Source organism: Pleurodeles waltl, chromosome 7 (assembly GCF_031143425.1).
Source record: "Pleurodeles waltl isolate 20211129_DDA chromosome 7, aPleWal1.hap1.20221129, whole genome shotgun sequence".
Lineage (NCBI taxonomy): Eukaryota > Metazoa > Chordata > Amphibia > Caudata > Salamandridae > Pleurodeles > Pleurodeles waltl.
Window position 1 is genome coordinate 1,154,524,023 of NC_090446.1, and position 22,037 is coordinate 1,154,546,059.

Below are 22,037 nucleotides of genomic sequence, written 5' to 3' on the forward strand. Positions count from 1 at the left end.
CGTATAATCTTCATTGCCTTATGGCACACTTGTTGTACATTGAGTTACACACTTGTATAATTTATTGTTTCTATGTGTGTGATGTTAAGTGCTCTGACGCGGTGTCCCGGAATGAGTACAGCTAAAAGAGAATGAAAAAATACATTGAGAACTTCTATTTAAATAGTTATTTGTGTATTTACTCTCACTCACAGATAGGTCTGGCACTCTTACAGTGCAAGCACGTCTACAGGGAGGGGCTGAAAAAATTTAAAAACCTGCCTCCAAATCGTAGATTGTCCTCAGTACTCTTGAAGTGATAACAATCTGACTGCCTTTCTTTTCTTCCATTGCATTGACGTCTAGGTGTTAGAATCCAGATGACCGTCAGCCAGGATGATTCTCAAAGAAAAGGAGTGCTGATGACCCTTCAAATCAGGTTTTTCTTTGGGCCCAGCTGGAAGAGAAAATAAATCTCCTTTGCCACCTGTAGGTTCCTGCTCTGAAAAGAAAGCAGACATTTTGCAGGTGCTGTTGAAAGGTGTCCCAGATAAGAAAATTTCACTAGGACAAATTCAGAATTTTTCACTGGGTCGGACGGATCCCACATCTTTCTCAGCTCTGACATTCCCTGCATTGCTTGTCTCTGAAGCCAGGCTGTGTAACACAAGAGGCAAAGGCTGGAGAGGCTCCAAAGTAATTGTCCTGCCACTGCCCCCCGAAAAAAAACGATCCCAAACTGAGCAGAAAACCCATCAATCAGAAACAGCTCCGTTTGTGTCCCTACCAAGCAATGCTGGTGTTGCAGATCAACCCCTGGCGCAACCTTGCAGAAAACTAGCACTGGCAAAGCCAACAGGTCTCCTCCTTGGGACCTATTAGCTTCGCCAGTAGGTTTTAGCCACGCTACTCAGCATAGCTAAAGATTTTTTTTTAAATCAACTTTTGGCCGAGACGGACACGTTGTTTTGCAGGAATGCACACCACACACGCAGCCACAAAAAAACCTGGGTGCCTTTTTTATTGTTAGTTACAGATCGTCAAAAAAGGTAACTCACCGGTGGCGCATGGAATTTGTAAATATGCCCTATATTGTCTACAAATACTGACAATTTGTGGCTCCTACACCTTGTTACTAGGGCCACTGGAATTATGCAGCAGGGGCGGATCAAATTATGCAGTAGGGCTGACTAAATTATGCGACAATCAAAGGTAAATCATGTGATGTAAAGTTGCACTTTTTGCGATGGCATAACTTTATTATTTTGTCATTTTTTACATATAGTAACACTATCTGTGTAAAGTTTTTACCTATTAAGTACCACTTTGACACCCAAATACATCAATCAGAAACAGAAAAAAGACCAATCAACCTTTCCGAATGTCCTTTCACTTTGTGACAACTATGGATGGCTGGTGAACTTTGCTCCGATCACAAAGTTTGCAGAGTTTTTCCCACACTGTGCTCCGCTTAGAGTGCGGAGTTCCGAAAAACTCTGCGTAGGGGAGCAGAGCGGGTTTTTCCCTCGCTCGCACTCGTCAATGGTCAGTTGACGAGCGCGAGGAAGGAAAACCTTACTCAAGACCACCTCCCGGCAAGAGTTCCCAACGTGAGCAGTCGCAGATAGTTGTGACCGCTTGCGTTCAGAAATCTTCTGTTCACGTTGAGGTAGCTGCCGGTTGAGTAGAAAATCAGCTTGAGCGGCAGAAAAGAAGCAGCGCCCTCTTGCACTGCACAGGGAGCTGTTTGTGCTGATTTTTCAGTGCAGGACAAACACCTGCTGCTAAAAATCAGCGCAAATGGCGCGACCTAATGCACTCTGCCACTTGTGGAACTCCACATAGCGGGCAGAGTTTTTTGGGAACTTCGTGGAGCTCCACGTAGCACACCTCTGTGAACTCCACCCAGGCCTAGTGACAAGACATGTTCCTGCGTTACTAGAAACCTTTGATCCTTTTGTGCTAGAAAATTTTTTGTTGTTAAAGCCTGTAGATTATGGAGCAGATTATGGTTTATGTGTCAAATGTGTCAAATCCATAATTAGAGGGAAAATGCTGCGAGACTGATTAATTCCAGTGGCCCGGCTTATAACCTTCATTGCCTTATGGCACCTTTTTTGTACATTGATTTACACATTTGCATAATTTATTGTTTCTCTGTGTGTGATGAAAAGTGCTCTGACACCGTGTTGTGGAATGAGTATAGCTGCAAGAGAATGAAAAAATAAATTGAGAACTGCTATTTAAATAATTATTTGTGTATTTACTCTGACACACATATATATCTGGCACTCTTACAATGCAAGCACATCTACATGGAGGGGCTGAACAAAGTTAAAAGCCTGCCTTCAAATCGTGTATTGTCCTCAGTACTCTTGAAGTGATAACAATCTGACTGCCTTTCTTTTCTTCCAGTGCATTGACGTCTAGGTGTTAGGCTCCAGGTGGCTGCCAGCCAGGATGATACTCAAACAAAAGGAGTGCTGATGACCCTTCAAATCAGGTCTTTCTTTGGGCCCCGCTGGAAAAGAAAGCCCCTTTGCCACCTGTAGGTTACTGTTCCGAAAAGAAAGCAGGCATTTTGCGGTGCTGCTGAAAGGTGTCCCAGATAAGAAAATTCCACTAGGACAAATTCAGCATATTTCACTGGATCGGACGGAACCCAGATCTGGCTCAGATCTGATATTTCCTGCACTGCTTGGCTCTGAAACCAGGCTGACTCACACACCTCACTCAAGTTTTTTGCAGGAGCAAAGGTATCCACGGTGCAGCACAAGAGGCAAAGGCTAGAGAGGTTCAAAGGTAATTGCCCTGCCACTGCCGCCCAAAAAAACGATCCCCAACTCAGCAGAAAACTCATCAATCATAAACAGCTCCGTTGAAGTCCCTACCAAGCAACGCTGGTGTTCCAGATCAAACCCTGGCACAACCTTGCAGAAAACAAGCATTGCAAAGCCAACAGGTCTCCTCTTTGGACCTATGAGCTTTGCCAGAAGGTTTTAGCCACGCTGCTCAGCATTGATAAAGATTTTTTTTAAATAAACATTTGGCCCAGATGGCCACATCATTTTGTAGGCATGCACACCACACATGCAGCTACAAAAAACATGGGTGCCGTTTTTATTTTTAGCTACAGATCTGCATTGGGTCGATAACTAAAAAGAAGAAAACACGGGAGATAATGTGCATTTTCATAAGTTGTTTAACGAAAAATAAAAAAGTACCATAAAAAATACAAGCAGTGTAAGGACACAGTAATGTTTCCATGCGCCAGGGGAGGGACAAATTCACAACGGAGTAGAAAACTCCACAGAAGCCATCAAATAAGAAGAAAGCAAATGAGAGTGATAATGAGGCCAAATCATAAAAAATGGGTGGGGCTCTAAACCCTCTGTAAGCTAACAAAATGTTGCACAACAGACAGCACATGTGCTGTCTTAGGCAAGATCTAAAAATATAGAAGGTATTTCTGCATGCAATTATATATCGGCCTGGACATGGACATGATGCGACCACACGTTCTTCCTGGTGCTACACTGGAAATGGAAATGGCTGTCAGATGGCAGTTACAGTCACAAGTGTGGGTAAATTCACCCCATGAGAAGTACTAATGTCTAGTAACTCTAGAATGAGAAGGTGGGAACAACAGCAGCCTGCCTAATTATACTGTCCCTCACGCAGGATGCGTGCTCACATATTCAGGGAACCTCTTGTCAGTGCTATGTTAAATGAAACAGTTGTTCATACCAATGAATTAATGGATTAATTAATGGGAGTAGGGAGCCAAACCTGGCACTGCAAACATTTAGGGCCGCATTATGAACATGGCGGAACACAAAAATTACCACCACCGGCATGGCGGTATGGACCACCATATTATGAACACGGGGGGACCGCCAGGCTACCGCCACCAGGCAGCCTGACAGTGGCGGATTTCTCTATCCAACAGGGCAGCACTGCCCTCTGGATAAAGAACCCGTGTTCTGCCAGCCATATGGGAAAGGCTGCCAAAAGTTGTGCTCCAGGGCAGTGCAGGGGCCCCAATGCACACCCCGGTCGCGCAGGTCACTGCCTGATTTTTCGGGCAGTGATACGCGCAACGGGTGCTGCTGCACCCGCCGCACTGTGGCATTGACGACGGCTCCATGTGGCAATGTCCAGGCCCAGTATTTCGCTAGGCCGGCTGGCGGAAACACTGTTTCCGCCCGCCGGGCCAGCGGAATGTTGGTAATTCGGCCGGTGGGGTCGTCAGCGGGCTAGCGGTCTGTGTTCAGACCGCCTGCATGAACACGGCGGGGATTCCCAACGTGTTCATAATGAGGCTCTTAGTGCCCAATTGTGATATGGCTGGTATGGGAGGACATACCTGTCCTCAAGTACATTTTCTGGCTATTATCATCACCCCAGTTATCATCCACCATATGTTGTTGGGCTCACCCTGGAAAATAACACACAGGCCTGAAATTATTGGGATTCTGAGCTATTTCCTGGCAGATTTTCCTATTGCTTTCATGGAGCTACCATTCTATGTGACACAGACTGGGGCAGTTAGACAGAGAGGCACTAGTAAGCAAATTAAGGCCTCTACAGACAGGGTATTTTATGCAAGATGTTGTAAAAAGCCTAAAAAAATGTATCTTAGGCAGAGTCCAACTTGAAGAGAACTCTGTGGACTTTAGAAAAGGGGTCCTCCCATATAAGATAATTAGGGGTCCTTAGGAACTGGCCAGGCGATGGCTAAACAAGCCACCACACGCTAGGTTAATCTTGGTGAAGAAGCACCTTACAGCTCTACCATCCCGACAGGGTATCTCAGGGGAGAAGATCCATGATGTAAGTCCCAAACAGTCAACTGAGATGAAGCCTGATGTAAAGTCTGCAAGGGGCCTTGCATCTTGCCCCAAGTAAGAAGCTGGGTGAAGGGTGGAAGGTGGGCTTCTGCCAGGGGTTTATGGCACTACTCACAGAACACCAAGCTCAAAGAAAATAGGTAATGATGAAAAAGAAAAAAGTAGCATCAATGGAAAGGGCTTGGAGGTTGAACAGCCGTGGAGAGCCAAATAAAAAATAAATGACCACTTGTAGGAAAGTAGCCTCTTTCTAGCCTTGTTACCCCCACTTTTGGCCTGTTTGTGAGTATATGTCAGGATGTTTTCACTGTCTCACTGGGATCCTGCTAGCCAGAGCCCAGTGCTCATAGTGAAAACCCTATGTTGTAAGTATGTTTGTTATGTGTCACTGGGATCCTGCTAGCCAGGACCCCAGTGCTCATACGTTTGTGTCCTATATGTGTTCCCTGTGTGGTGCCTAACTGTCTCACTGAGGCTCTGCTAACCAAAATCTTAGTGGTGATGCTCTCTCTGCTTTCCAAATTTGTCACTAACAGGCTAGTGACTAAATGTACCAATTCACATTGGCATACTGGTACACCCATATAATTCCCTAGTATATGGTACTGAGGTAACCAGGGTATTGGGGTTCCAGGAGATCCCTATGGGCTGCAGCATTTCTTTTGCCACCCATAGGGAGCTCTGACAATTTTTACACAGGCCTGCCAGTGCAGCCTGCATGAAATAACGTCCATGTCATTTCACAGCCATTTACCACTGCACTTAAGTAACTTATAAGTCACCTATATGTCTAACCTTCACCTGGTGAAGGTTGGGTGCAAAGTTACTTAGTGTGTGGGCACCCTGGCACTAGCCAAGGTGCCCCCACATCGTTCAGGGCAACTTCCCCGGACTTTGTGAGTGCGGGGACACCATTACACGCGTGCACTATACATAGGTCACTACCTATGTATAGCGTCACAATGGTAACTCCGAACATGGCCATGTAACATGTCTAAGATCATGGAATTGTCACCCCAATACCATTCTGGTATTGGGGTGACAATTCCATGATCCCCCGGGTCTCTAGCACTGAACCCGGGTACTGCCAAACTGCCTTTCCGGGGTCTCCACTGCAGCTGCTGCTGCTGCCAACCCCTCAGACAGGTTTCTGCCCTCCTGGGGTCCAGGCAGCCCTGGCCCAGGAAGGAAGAACAAAGGATTTCCTCTGAGAGAGGGTGTAACACCCTCTCCCTTTGGAAATAGGTGTGAAGGCTTGGGAGGAGTAGCCTCCCCCGGCCTCTGGAAATGCTTTGATGGGCACAGATGGTGCCCATCTCTGCATAAGCCAGTCTTCACCGGTTTAGGGATCCCCCAGCCCTGCTCTGGCGCGAAACTGGACAAAGGAAAGGGGAGTGACCACTCCCCTGATCTGCACCTCCCAGGGGAGGTGCCAAGAGCTCCTCCAGTGTGTCCCAGACCGCTGCCATCTTGGAAACAGAGGTGTCTGTAGCACACTGGACTGCTCGGAGTGGCCAGTGCCAGCAGGTGATGTCAGAGGCTCCTTCTGATAGGCTCTTACCTCTCTTGGTAGCCAATCCTCCTTCCTAGGTAGCCAAACCTCCTTTTCTGGCTATTTAGGGTCTCTGCTTTGGGGATCTCACCAGATAACAAATGCAAGAGCTCATCAGAGTTCCTCTGCATCTCCCTCTTCACCTTCTGCCAAAGGATCGACCGCTGACTGCTCAGGATGCCTGCAAAACCTCAACAAAGTAGTAAGACAACTACTAGCAACCTTGTATCGCTTCATCCCGCCGGCTTTCTCGACTGTTTCCAAGTGGTGCATGCTGTGGGGGTAGCCTGCCTCCTCTCTGCACCAGGAGCTCTGAAGAAATCTCCTGTGGGTCAACGGAACCTTCCCCCTGCAACCGCAGGCACCAAAAGACTGCATCACTGGTCCTCTGGGTCCCCTCTCAGCATGACGAGCATGATCCCTGGAGCTCAGCAACTCTGTCCAAGTGACTCCCACAGTCCAGTGACTCTTCAGTCCAAGTTTGGTGGACGTAAGTCCTTGCCTCCCCACGCTAGACTGCATTGCTGGGTACCACGTGATTTGCAACTGCTCCGGCTCCTGTGCACTCTTCCAGGATTTCCTTCCTGCACAGCCAAGCCTGGGTCCCCGACACTCCTTCCTGCAGTGCACAACCTTCTGAGTTGTCCTCCGGCGTTGTGGGACCCCCTTTTGTGTCTTTGGGTGGACTCCAGTTCACTTTTCTTCTAAGTGCCTGTTCAGGTACTTCTGCAGGTGCTGCCTGCTTCTGTGAGGGCTCCCTACATTGCTGGGCGCCCCCTCTGTCTCCTCCTCCAAGTGGCGACATCCTGGTCCCTCCTGGGCCACAGCAGCACCCAAAAACCTCTACCACAACCCTTGCAGTTAGCAAGGCTTGTTTGCGGTCTTTCTGCGTGGGAACACCTCTGAAAGCTTCATCACGACGTGGGACATCCATCCTCCAAAGGAGAAGTTCCTCTTCTTTCTTGCAGAACTCCAAGCTTCTTCCAACAGTTGGCAGGTTCCTTGCACCCTCAGCTGGCATTTCCCGGGCTCCTGCCCACTCTCGACACTGTTGCAACTATTTGACTTGGTCCCCTTGTCTTACAGGTACTCAGGTACGGAAATCCACTGTTGTGGCATTGCTGGTGTTTGTTCTTCCTGCCGAATCCCCCTATCACGACTTCTGTGCTCTCTGGGGGTAGTAGGTGCACTTTACACCTACCTTTCAGGGTCTTGGGGTGGGCTATTTTTCTAACCCTCACTGTTTTCTTACAGTCCCAGCAACTCTCTACAAGCTCACATAGGTTTGGGGTCCATTCGTGGTTCGTATTCCACTTTTGGAGTATATGGTTTGCGTTGCCCCTATACCTATGTGCTCCTATTGCAATCTACTGTAACTTTACACTGCTTGCATTACTTTTCTTGCTATTACCTGCATAATTTTGGTTTGTGTACATACATCTTGTGTATATAACTTATCCTCATACTGAGGGTACTCACTGAGATACTTTTGGCATATTGTCATAAAAATAATGTAGCTTTATTTTTAGTACTTCTGTGTATTGTGTTTTCCCATGATATTGTGAATATGACACCAGTGGTATAGTAGGAGCTTTACATGTCTCCTAGTTCAGCCTAGGCTGCTTTGCCATAGCTACCTTCTATCAGCTTAAACTGCTAGAAACACCTCTTCTACACTAATAAGGGATAACTGGACCTGGCACAAGGTGTAAGTACCTCTGGTACCCACTACAAGCCAGGCCAGCCTCCTACACCACTCCAATGAATTAAAGACGTAAAGGAGAGTGCAAACAATTGCCAAACTACCTCTGCACATGTAGAGATGGGCTGGAGATTTTAAAACCTCTGGTATCCATGAAAGGCACGGTCTGGACGTAGTAGCATTCTGTGAGTGCTTAAGAATATGTTTTAAACATATTTTAATGTGTGCTGCTTTTACTCCAGGAAGGCACAGAAACCACAGGAGGCTGAGGAAGGGGAGGGCACAAAGTGGCGGCTCATCAGACCAGTATGTCTCATCCTGCTCCCTGCTGCCTTCTCCCTTCACTTTCACTTCTGTCTAAAGTGCAAAGTAGGCCTAGCAAGGCGCTAGTACCAGTGCTGGTGGGGCCAGTGCCACCACAGGGTGAAGGAAGGAAGAAAACATGATGTCTTCAGGTTTTTGGGCCTGACTGACAGTTCTGTCCCGAAGAGATGACTAGGAAACTCTCGGGGTATGGTGAGGACAAGCTGACTCCCAAGGGGTGCTGTAGCACCCATAGAAGAAACAGGTGGTAAGCAGGTAGAATGAGGGGGCAGGTGTAAGTTCTCACCTGACTCCTGACCCTGGTGATGGAGAACCATGAGGCGCCTCACTGCTACATATATTTCTCAGGTGCCATGGACATGAAGACAGTCACTCTCTCCATCTTTTCTGACCTTCTGGTCATCTGCTTTCTGCTGGACTTACATCTCATCCATGATTATCCTGCTAATAAAAACCTATCTTGCACCATGTGATGTCAGTACCCTTGTCTAGTTCAGACCCATTTTACAGCTTATGAGTGATTACCTTGTACCCTTTTGGGATGGTGAGTGGGCCAAACTATTACCCTTATGTGAAGGTTGTGGAACACACAGCAAGATATTGGAGACCTTGAGATGGTCCAGATCATAGCACACAAATGGTCTAGTAGTTATCACTCCAGTTCATCTCATCTTTGTTCTGCCTTAAACCTTATTGACATTTCCAGAGGAATGCAGAACCCTTCTTTGGATGGCGGGGGTATTTTTATTGAAGTGCCATCTGTGTATTGTGTGTTGATAGCGCATCAGAGCCTTGATAAGTAAACTTACAAGGAGACACGCCTAGGTCGACGAACCTTTGGACCACGTTCGGGGACTTCCCAGTACGAGGTGTCCTTTTTGGCATCACAAATCAATAGATCAATAGCCCAATCAATATTCTCAGTAACTAATCAACAATTTAATCAATAACATTTAATAGGAATCAATAGTTGAACACACCATGACCTCGCAGTCTCGAAAAACCACAACAAACTAGTTAAGTGTTAGGATATTTATTTCCCTATTTGTTACAATCTAATGTCATCTCTATTAATCTCATTAGCAATCAATCTCATTAAGAACTCATCTAATTAGCACTTAGAATGCAATTAATCAAGGCATAGAGAATATTATTCAGCATTTAGACATGTCATTAATATGAAATAACTTAGCTAAGTCTCAGTAATACATGATTCAACAAAGCAAGAACTTAGTAATTTGTCTATTTGCATAAGGTATGTGTGAACACCTCAACTAACCTCAAATTAGCATTAGCATGTTGGGCTTCATGCAAAACATTTAGCAAACACGAATTTGGAAAACATCTAACTATGGACTCTATCAAAATAGCAGTTGGTACCTAGAAAGGAAAGGCAAACAGACAATTACAATTTTTCATCAGATAGTTACCAATCCAACAGATCAGCAAACAGCTTCAGGCTTCGCCCTCAGGACATCAGTCGATTCACAGAGATAGGACGGGGCAAAGTCTCAATATAGCATGACTAAGGAATAGGACCTTCCCTCATATGGAGGAGAAGTAAGTGACAGGTAGAGGATGGTTTAAGGTAATGGACAAAGCAAAAGAAGTGAAAAGTCTCTGTCTCTCTGCATCTCTGCTCTGCTCAGTCTCTCCTTTGGTCATTCCGTTAAATCAAAGCTACCTAATTAGCCCATAATTCCTCACTGGACAATAATTAGTGCATTGTTATCTCAGTCCAATAATCCTTCACGCAGTTTGCCAGAATTTTCCACAAACCACAGTTCTCATGTCGCTGATTGGTCCATGTTATTGACGTCTTCATCGGTTGGAATGTCAGGTAAGAAAAGTTACACTTTGCCCTCCAGTCAGTGTCCCCATTGTTGTCTCGTACTCCAGGCAGCCTTGCACCTGTTACGAATTACACTGTTGCATTCGGCAAGAATGTCTCCTTGAGGAAATCGGCTCTCATGAGAAAGAATTTACTACGGCTACACACATCTAGCTTCTGGAAAAGTACAGCTTTGTGTCCTTCAGGAAAACAGCACGTTTAGGAAATGCAGTTTAATATGAGACCAGGCAGCTAGGCCCAGACCCTCGCTAAACTAAGGCCTATCAATTAATAAGCATCTTCTTACTACATAACTCTAAATATAATATGCTAATATAACTCAAAACATTATTGCATAATAATCCAGAATTAATCAAGCTTTCATTAGTCTTCGTATACATTGGTAGCCACTCCCCGTGGGCACATTTCAAACGCGTGCATTATTCCTAGGATAACACATTTTCTATGCAGCTTCATCACACAATATATTGCAGCTTTTCACTTTAATATTGCTTTTGAAAGACACTCTCCAACAATCCCTCCTCTGATGACTCTTGTCATCACATAAACCTTCCCCCAGAAATTTTACATTTTAAAATTCTCTCAACTCAATTTCTTCCCTTATTGGCTTCCCCTTTGATTTTGCCCTGTACAATTTTTCCCTTTGTTTTTCTTCCCTCCTCTTATTATTTTTCGCCATCTTCAATGTTATTCTTTTGCTAATTTTACATGCCACCCATAATCCAAATAAGCAAGCTATAACAATCAATATCCCCTGTATTATTTTAGACAATATCCCATGCCAAATGTTACTAAGCCAATTTCCCACTGAAGCAAATCCCTTTCCAACCTTCTCCCAAACACCTGGTTCTTTCAATTCCTTCAAATCTGTACTATCCCTAGTCAAGTTAGTAAGCATACTTCTAATCTAATTACTATTATCTGGGATGTATGCACAACAATGACGCTCATTAAGCATCCTACAGACCCCGCCATTTTTTGCTAAAAGAATATCTAAAGCAAGCCTGTTTTGAAGAGTCATAGCCCTCTCTGCGGCAAGTTCAGTATCCATCAGGAGTATAGCCCATGATAACATTTTCAGCATGTTATCCACAATAGTAGACAACTTTTGAATCTTTATGGAGTTTAAAATAACTCCCACTGAAGAAATTATCGCCCCAAATATGTTTCCTACTACACCAGCAGCAGTTTCTCTCTTCTGTCTAGTACGATGTAATTCAGACAATTTCAGAAACCTTTTCAAATCATCAAGTTGATATATCTTTGGGAAAACTATCCCCAAATAACATGTCCCATACCATCCCTTTGGAAGATGGTAATAAGCATTAAGTCCACATATGTAATAGATCCCTGGGATCGCAGGATCCTGTCCATTTAACATGAACGTCCATTTACTCCAAAAATCAAAAACACATGCTTACATTCACTCATTCCCACAAACACATTGTCATAATATGATATCGGCCTAGATATGCAAAGCTTCCCCACGTGTCATGCATCTAAAGCTAATTTCCCTTGTTCTCTAATTGTACCATACCCTTCACTATTTGCAAAAAGCCGCTGCTGCAATCCTTTTTCTAATCTACCCTTTAATGCCCTTCTCCTATCTTCTGTGTGATCTAGAAAGCTATTCTCTACAGGTGTAAGCAAGCATGTCAAATTATTGCGGTGTGTATAGGATGTACTAATCGTCAATGTCGCCTCAAATAATCCTTTAACTAACTTTATACTATAGAACCTAGCTACCCCACTCAAATCCTCTATTATAGGCAGATAAGAAAACACAAGGTCATAATTTGAGTAAAAATATTGTACCTCTTCCTGGTTATAGAATCTTGTTAGTAACAAACTACAACTTATCCCATAGGCTAGTGGCAGACTATGATAGGTAACCCCCTCTTGTACTGAAACAGGAATCTGTGTACACACAAAGCACTCCTTCGCATCCATTGTGTCAACATACTCACTCAGCAAGCGACAGAAAACGTTAGTGGAGAGTTCCCCTTTTGCGTTAGTTTGCTCATGCAAATATTTTGTATCTAATTCAAACCTCTCCCAACCTGTTAGTGCAGTGGTAGTTTCAGGAATTGTAGCATTGTTAGCTCCACTCTTATCCAAAAAAGTCACACCCACAATCACAACCATAATGAATATCACACACACAACACCTAAACCAACACCCAAATATTTACAGCGCCTACTTATCTTGTCTAATGTCAGCCATGATCTGTAAAGAATTAGAAAGTGAAGGATAGTTAATTCAAACAACAACAGAGGATAGTTAGAAAATTTCTTCTCTCTTTTTTTTTTCTATTTTTTTTTTTCTTCGCAGCAAAAGTCAAACAAGCGAAAACTTTCTTTCAGCAGTTATTTACAGCTTGCAGTTGCACTCCCAGGATCCTTATCAATTCAGGTTAGCAGCTTGTCAAAATCAGTTTTCAAAAGTCAATTCAGGTTTTCAAAGTCTCATCCGGTAAATTCTCTGTCTCTTTTCTCAAATTTTTCTATTTATTTTATTTCGATCTTTACACCAATTCAGTCTCTTCCGCCAGACTCAGGTGCCAAAGTACTGACCTGGAATTTCTCAATCAAAGCAAAACGCCAAGAACTCTTGTTGCCATTCAGCTGTCGTTGCATACGCCCATTCAGGACCTGCGTACCTTCTGTTTGCTACTCTCTTCCTTTTCAACTTGTGATCACCTTGCAACTCTCCTTCACTTAAATCTTCTCTTCTTGTTGTTTCAACTTCTTGCTCTATTGCATCTTCGACAACCACTTCTCCCTTCTTCACTTGCGATTCTGGCCACTTGTCTCCTTTCAGTATCTCTCTGGTCTTTGATCTTTCCTTCGACAACCTTTCGCCCTCTCTGGACTCTATGGTGTTTTCTCTTGCTGGACCTGCAATCTGCTCAGGAGGAGTTTGGGCACCCTGACTCTCTTCCACCTCAACTCCTTCGCCTTCTGGGTCTGTCAAATGCTCTAGCTCATTTCCATAATCGTCTGCTTCTGGGAGAGCCTCCCTCCGATTAGGCTCTCCGGTTGCCTCAGTTGAGATAGGCTCACGGTCACCCCTCTGGATCTCTTCTCCTTCGTCTCTTATTGGAGTGACCAAGCCGTCCTCAACGGGCTCTCCTTTTGTCTCAGTTCCCCTTCGATCACTCTCCAGCCCTGAGACTTCTTTTTCTGTTGTTGGTACTTTCAACAACTCAACTTCCTCATCAGTTGGACACGTCACCTTTTTCGTGTGACTGGCATGGATCCAGTTTGGAATTCCCGCACACTTTACAGCAGTAGTAGTTGTTAGTATCACTTGATATGGCCCCTTTCAACGTGGCTCCAAACACGTCTTCCTTACATGCTTCTCGATGACAACCCAGTCACCAGCTTTCAGGTTGTGTCCTAGATCATTTATCGGTGGCAGGGTGGTAACTTCCACCTGGTGAGAAAAAGAGCGGACCACATCAACCAGACCCTTGCAGTAGTCCAACACCATATCATCCGTGATATTCACAAGAGCATTCACAGGCACTGCAGGCAATCTCATAGCTCGGCCCATGAGAATCTCATGAGAAGACAGTCCTGTTTTCTTGTTAGGCGTATTTATCATTGACATTAACACCAAAGGTAATGCATCAGGCCATTTCAAATTCATGGCTGCACGCATTTTCGCCATTCTCGACTTCAGGGTACCATTCATCTGCTCCACTAGTCCTGATGCTTCAGGGCGGTAACTACAGTGCAACTTCTGCTCAATGTTCAGTGCTGCACACAATAACTTAACTACCTTGTTGTTAAAGTGACTTCCCCTATCTGATTCTAAAGAGATTGGAAACCCGAAACGTGGTATCAATTCCCTAAGCAGCAGCTTCGCTACTGTGAGGCTGTCATTCCTGCGTGTAGGAAACGCTTCAATCCAATGACTAAAGATACCTACAATCACCTGCACATATCTCAAACCTCCACACATGGGCATTTCAATAAAATCCAATTGCATTCTGCTAAATGGACCTCCAGCTCTCCCAATGTGGCTCAAATTCACCACTATCCCTTTCCCCGCATTCATCTGCTGGCAGATGACACACCTATGGCAAATCACTTCTGCAGCTTATCTGAACTTCGGGTTAAACCAGTCAATTTTGAACAATCTAATCATAGCATCCCTCCCAATATGTGCTTGACCATGGTAAAACCTTGCAAATTGTGACAAAAGACGATTCGGCAAAACCATTTTTCCTTCGTCTGAGACCCACAAGTCATCTGGTCTTTGTACGCATTACATCCTAACCCAAGAACGTTTCTCATCCTTGCTGGCACATCCCTGCAACAATCTCAACTCTTCTAACGTATCAATCACCCTTAATGCGTATCCTGTGCATGTTTCATTTTCTTTTTCAGGTAACAATTCCCATTGATCCTTAAACGATATACAGTTCAATGCGCAAAACCTTGTGACTTGATCCGCATATCCGTTTCCCATTGAGACAAAGTCCTGTGACTTCAGGTGTGCACTACATTTCACCACGGCAATTTCATGAGGTAACTGAATCGCATGCAACAACTCCTTAATTCTCTCACCATTTTTCATTGGCGACCCAGAAGAGGTCAAGTAACCCCCCTGTGACCACATTTGGCCAAAGTCATGGACAATTCCGAATCTGTAGCGACTATCAGTATAGATAGTTACTCTTAACGGTGCAGCGGCATGGCAAGCTCTATTAAGAGCAACCAATTCTACTACTTGAGCAGAATATACTCCTTGAAGCCAAGAGGCTTCCAGGATACCAGAAATCGTACATACAGCATATCCGGCTCTCAGCACTCCTACTGAGTCTCTCAAACATAAGCCATCAACAAAGATAATTTGGTCATTTTCTTCCAGTTGGGTATCTTTAATATCAGGCCTCGGTTTGGGGCACATTTCTGTTACCTCAAGACAATCATGTTCTACATCTTCGACATCTTCAACTTCTGTGTTTTCACTTGGAAGCAAAGTTGCCGGGTTCAACACTGTACATCTTTTCAACATTACATTTGATGACCCCAATATAATCGTTTCATATTTAGTCAATCTTGCATTTGTCATGTGCTGCGTTTTAGTACGGGTCAACAGGATTTCAAATGAGTGAGGTACCATGACTGTTATTGGATGTCCCATCACTATGCCTTCACACTGTGTTAGGCTTTGTCCAACTGCTGCTACTGCACGCAGACAACCCGGTAAGGCTGCTGCAACTGGGTCCAAAGTAGCTGAAAAATATGCTACTGGTCGGTTTACACCTCCATGGACCTGTGTCAAGACAGACAAAGAACATGCATCACATTCATGACAAAACAGAACAAACGGCTTCGAGTAGTTAGGCATACCTAGAGCCGGCGCTCTGCACATGCTCTCCCTTAACTCAGTAAACAACTTTATTTCCTTCTCTCCCAGCACTATGGCATCTGGCCCTGCTTTGACCATCAGTCTCACCAGTGGCTTGGAGATGACTGAGAAATTCGGGATCCACTGTCAACAGTAACCCACCATTCCTAAAAACATCCTGACATCTCTCCGTGTTGTTGGGGGGTTCATCTGTAACAGTGCAGTCACTCTTTCCCTGGATAACTTCCTCTACCCTTTCTCGATTTGATGACCCAAGTACTTCACTTCTTTTTGGCAATATTGCAATATCTTTGGGGACACCTTGTGTCCATTCTTTCCCAAATGATTCAGTAAGGCAATCGAATCATATTTGCACTCATCCCTTGTTTTGGATGCAATCAGCAAATCATCAATGTACTGTACTAGAGTCGATTGAAAAGGCAACTCCAATGACTCCAAATCCTTCTTTAATATTTGATTGAATATGGAAGGTGATTCCGAAAACCTTTGAGGAATTCAACACCAACTGTAGACCTTGTCCAGGAATTTAAAACTGAAGAGAAATTTGCTGTCCTCATGAAGAGGCACAGAAAAAAACGCTTGGGACAAATCAATTATTGTGAACCATTCTGCATCACATGGAATCTGGAACATAATCACAGCTGGATTTGGCACCACTGGGCAGCATTTCACCACTATGTCATTGATCTTTCTCAAATCTTGGACAATCCGAACCTTTCCACAGGGCTTTCTTAGTTCCATTATTGGTGAATTACATGGGCTGCTCATTACTTCTTTCAAGACTCCTTGTTTCACAAAGTCTGTGATTAATTGCGCAACCTTTATAAGGACATCTTGCTCCATATGGTACCGCGGTACCTGGGAAAACACAGCATTTGGCTTCACACTAACTTTAACTGGATCTACTCCTTTTATCAGTCCCACTTCTTTCCCTGTCAGGTCCCACACTTTCTCTTGGACTGTGCCCTGCAAGTCTGCTGGGAGATCAGCCACAGTAAACATTGGGAAGAAGTTAATCAGTGGGTATTCCTCTTCTGCAGTCTCAGTTTCAGGCTCTGAAGCCTGTTCCTTCCCTTCATCATCACTGTTTGTCTGGACCTCAATCCCTTCATTGGAACAGGTGATTGAACACCTCGTTTTGCACAGTAAGTCTCTGCCTAGTAAGGATACGGGACTTGAATCGCAAACCACAAATCTGTACAATCCTTGGAAAGTGCCAAGCTCAACCTGAACCGGATCTGTGATTGGGTTAGTCAGGAGTTGGTTTGCTACTCCCACTACCTTAACTGTACGTCCCGAAAAAGGCAATTTCTGAACCTCTGCACTTCTGACTGTAGAGAGAGTAGCTCCTGTGTCAACCAAGAATAAAACATTGTGACCCATTACCTTCCCCTGAACATAGGGCCCTTTCTGATCTACCTCTAAGGACGCTGCAAGCCTACACTCCTCACTATCTGAACTCTCATCTGACCATTCATCGTTTATTCCATTCTCACCACACAATGGGTATTGTTGCACTGTGTTATTTTGACTCATCCTTTGACCTGTGACCTGTTGAGGAAGCATCACCTGTTGCTGTTCCATTGGTGCTAAAGGCACTTGCATTTGCTGTCTAGGTACCATGGGAACCTGCTGTTGCATTTGTTGTAGCTCCATTGGCTGTATGTGTGGCATCTGCACCTGCTGCATGGATTGGAAACCCTGAATTTGATTCACATTATTCTGAAAATTCGGATTTGGACCTCTCAGCCTTGGTCCCGTCACATTTTGAAATGAACTGACATCATGGCTTTGTTGAACAACACCCTCCTGCACCATCATCGGGCACTCCAGCTTCCAATGTCCAACGACCCCGCAAGCATGACAAGGTAACATCTTCTTCATCCCTTGCACATCATTCTGAACCACTACAGTGTTCAAATCTGGATTTCGATTCACAAAACCTCCCCGACCTCTGCCTCTCACTTGCGCCTGAAACATCCCGTTTCCCTGTGGCTGTTGCACCATCTGTTGTAGACATCCTCCCTGCATCCCTGACTGTGCTGCCTTAATTTGCATCACCATTGCTTTCTCTTTTAACCTTCTCTGCTTCAATTCAATCTCGTCACTACAGTACTTCGCATACTGCAACGCCTCGTCAATCGGCTTTGCTTGCCAGCAAATCAAATGATTCTTAATCATCTGGCTAATCTCAGGTCTCAATCCTTCAACAAACCTAAACACAAGGTGATTCATGTCCTTCGCTTCAACAACCTCTGTACCACTGTAGTGCTGAAACGCCTTCAAGAACCTCTCATAATAGGCATGTATCGACTCCTTGGCTTCCTGAGCTGTCCGATCAATCTTTTGCCAATCAATATTCTTGGTGAAACTCTCGATTTCAGAAACTCTATCACCTTTTAGTAATACTTTATCACCTCAGGAGACAGTGCTCCTGTGATTCTGTCCCTTGCGGGTTCCTCGGTCGGCCAATCCACACTTCTCTTGCACTCAAGCCACAAATCAGCTGCAACTATGATCTCAAAGAGAGTATTCAGGTCTTCCCAAAGGCATTTCGCAAGCTTCACAAACCTGTCCGTATGCTGATACCACTCTATTGGCTTCTCCCTCAGCCTGGGAAAATCATTCGTAAATGACAGGATATCACCTCTAGTCCATGGCACATGGACAAGAACCCCTCCGGCAGTCTCTCTCATTGGTAACATCTTTACCATACTGGTGTCTGGTAACACTCTTGCTGGCTGCTCCATGCAGTCACTTTTCCTCTTGTCTCTTTTCTTCACCCATCTGCCTTCCCACTTTTCTAAGGCTCCCCAAACTTGTGCTCTCTGCAGTATCTCTTTGAGGTGTGCCTTCATCCCAGTAGACCTCATGTGCCCAAAATCCTTTGGCTCAAAATCTAACCTGTAACTCCTCTTCAGATGTTTGGTATTATCTAAATTAATGCCATATTTATCTGCCAAGTTTGCCAACCTCTGGTGTACCCTACTCACTTTTTTAGTTATCTTTGGACACAAGTATCTCAATTCTTCTTCCGTGTATGACTCTAACCTGTTCACTCCCATGCTCCCTTCAACAAGTTAATTTGCCTCCATGCCCAACCTCACAAAATTCAGGTGTTCTTCTCCTTCCGCTCTCCCTGCAGCTACAGGAGCAGTCTGTGGAGTATTAAGCTTGTCTAACCAGTCGGTCAGCTGTTGTGCCGCCAACCCTTGTAATGAGATATTCCCAGCCTGCGCTAAAGGTGTCTGCGGTATATTCACACTGGAGACCTGCGGAGTTAAAAGTCTCGAACCTGTCGGTCTCATGTTTTCTGGAGGAGCCCCAATCGGACTGAAGTATAACAGGGACCTAGGTCCTTCAAATGTCAGTTTCACTGGAGTCGTTCTATGAGAGTTTCCTACAAACCCTCCTCTTGTCATCTCTTGAGTCATTATCCCTTGATCGCATACACTAGGCTTCGCCTACGCATACAATGGTAATGGTGGACCAACCGTAATAGGCAAAGATATGGCAGCTGGCATCTGTCTGTTCCCCAGAACCTGTGGAGGACTAACTCCCATATTCTGGCTCATCACTGATGCCATGTTTGATTTCGACCCCGGGACCGAAGTATAATTTGAAACCATATGCTGCTGTACCTGTGGCAGGAAAGGTGGAGTTGGCTCAGCCTGAATCAACTTCGGTCTTCCATATATTGGCATCAGATTCATGGTAGTCTCTAAGATTGGGACATCGGGGTAAAGTCTCTGAACCTGTGGTGGCTGCAGCTGAGATTGCACACCCTGGGCAGTGGACACGCTAAAACTACTCTGTACCGGAACTGGTGTCGAGACAGAACTAACCTGTTTCATATTCGTTGTCACCTTCCCTTGGGTCAAACCTGCAGGACATGTACTAATACTCGGTCTATTGTCATCTATCGCATATGGCGGTGGTCGATCATTTAGTAACTGATTAAGGAACTCATCATCGTCTGAATCATCTACCTCTGACCAGGGCTTCCTAGCCTCTTTGTCTTTGGAAGGACTCTTGTCAGACTTACAAGTGGCTTTCCCCCGTTGTCTTCACCTTCTTGAGCTATTGCTGGAAACAGCCTGACTCCGTCCATTGTTTCTCTCCTCCAAACTTTCTGTGCACTATCCCACCTAGCCTCCGCTAGTGTCTTTTCGGCTTTCCTCATTCTCCTCTCAAATTTCTGTTGCTGTTGTCGTATGGCCATCAGCTCCCAAATTGCTAATGCCTCAAACTGTGCTGGCCTCGGAGGTGGCTTTAACTCATTTAGCACCCTCCGCAAATTTTCCAAAACCCTCAAATTGAACGTTCTGTGCTCTGGAAACGCCAAACACCCTTCTTTCTCTGTAGCTTTGCACCATTGCTTTAGCCAAAGACATGGCGCGACCCCCTTTTCCTCCATTACAGCATAAGCCGGTGTATCCTCTGGGGGTGTAACTTCCCCTACACTCACAGTAATATATACGTCTCCCCTCAAAGCGCTCTTTAAAGCCTTGAAAATGTTCATTTTTACGTCTTTTATTTTGTTCTCAATCGAATCTGGAAGTGTCTTTAATTCCCAGAACTCTCTTTGCCTACCTTCCCAACCAATTGCCTCTCACGGACAGCTGCCAATCCGTGTGCGACCCTGCTCCCTAACCGACCTATCCCAGCGCGGCTCCAATGACATCACACTAACACACTGCGGCTGACAAAGTCTTGCGGCTTGTCCTCCCACTCTCAATTCACACAAAATTTATGGAATATATTGCGAGCACCAACCAAATAAAACTCAAAATTTACCGGTTTACTACAGGAAAGGGTAACACAATCGCTTCAGAACTATACAGAGATTTCGCTTAGCCTCGGCCGCTACTCTCTCCTTCTCAGATCCCGCACTTGCAAGCAAAACTTGACCTGCAAATTTTACTCTCGACTTGTCAATGGGTCGTTCTATTGCACTTTAGAACTCACTAAATCTCCATTGAAGTTTTCATTCACTCACTTTTGACTCAAACTTAACTTGTCGATTTCACCATCGACCTATTAAACTGCGCAAATTACAAAATAAACCAAGTGTCTCATACACTTATCAATATACTCCGGAGTCTTAGCCCACGCTGGGTCTGTACATCATCAACAACCACGTGGACAATTTTTTAGCACAAAGCGCCACACTCACATGAAGTTTGACGACTTCCCTACTCTCATACTGCGGAGTACGCACACTCCTACTAAAACATCATCATCTGGCCTAAAATCCTCACAAACTTCACAATTCACCTGCGATATGCATAAGCTGTGCAAGCGCAAATCCTACTGCATTCACGCTATCACTGGAACGCCGAGAACATACTCAAACTCCCTTCAGCAAGCTCCAAGATTCCAGCTAAGTCATTTGGGGTTTAGGGGCACATCATCTCTCCCATTTGCATTATTGAAAATTAATTTTCCCAAACCCAATTTTTCCGATACACCTTGCTTACCTCCAAACCACGCCCCTCAATTTCTACCAGACTCTTTGAACCATCAACTCTATCAAACTAGTCCCTCGTTCTGGGGTACCAAAGGGCCAAACCATCCGCACTGCTACCAAAAACTGATAGCACATCAGAGTCTTGATAAGTAAACTTACAAGGAGATACGCCTAGGTCAACAAACCTTTGGATAACGTTCGGGGACTTCCCAGTACGCGGTGTCCTTTTTGGCATCACAAATCAATAGATCAATACCCCAATCAATATTCACAGTAACTAATCAACAAGTTAATAAATAACATTTAATAAGAATCAATAGTTGAACACACTATGACCTCGCAGTCACGAATAACCACAACAAACTAGTTAAGTGTTAGGATATTTATTTCCCTATTTGTTACAATCTAATGTCATCTCGATTCATCTCATTAGCAATCAATCTCATTAAGAACTCATCTAATTAGCACTTCGAACGCAATTAATCAAGGCATAAATAATATTATTCAGCATTTAGACACGTCATTAATATGAAACAACTCAGCTAAGTCTCAGTAATACATGATTCAACAAAGCAAGAACTTAGTAATTTGTCTATTTGCATAAGGTATGTGTGAACACCTCAACTAACCTCAAATTAGCATTAGCATGTTGGGCTTCATGCAAAACATTTAGCAAACACGAATTTGGAAAACATCTAACTATGGACTCTATCAAAATAGCAGTTGGTACCTAGAAAGGAAAGGCAAAGACAATTACAATTTTTCATCAGATAGTTACCAATCCAACAGATCGGCAAACAGCTTCAGTCTTCGTCCTCAGGACATCAGTCGATTCGCCATCAGCAGAGATAGGACGGGGCAAATTCTCAATATAGCATAACTAAGGAATAGGACCTTCCCTTATATGGAGGAGAAGTGACAGGTA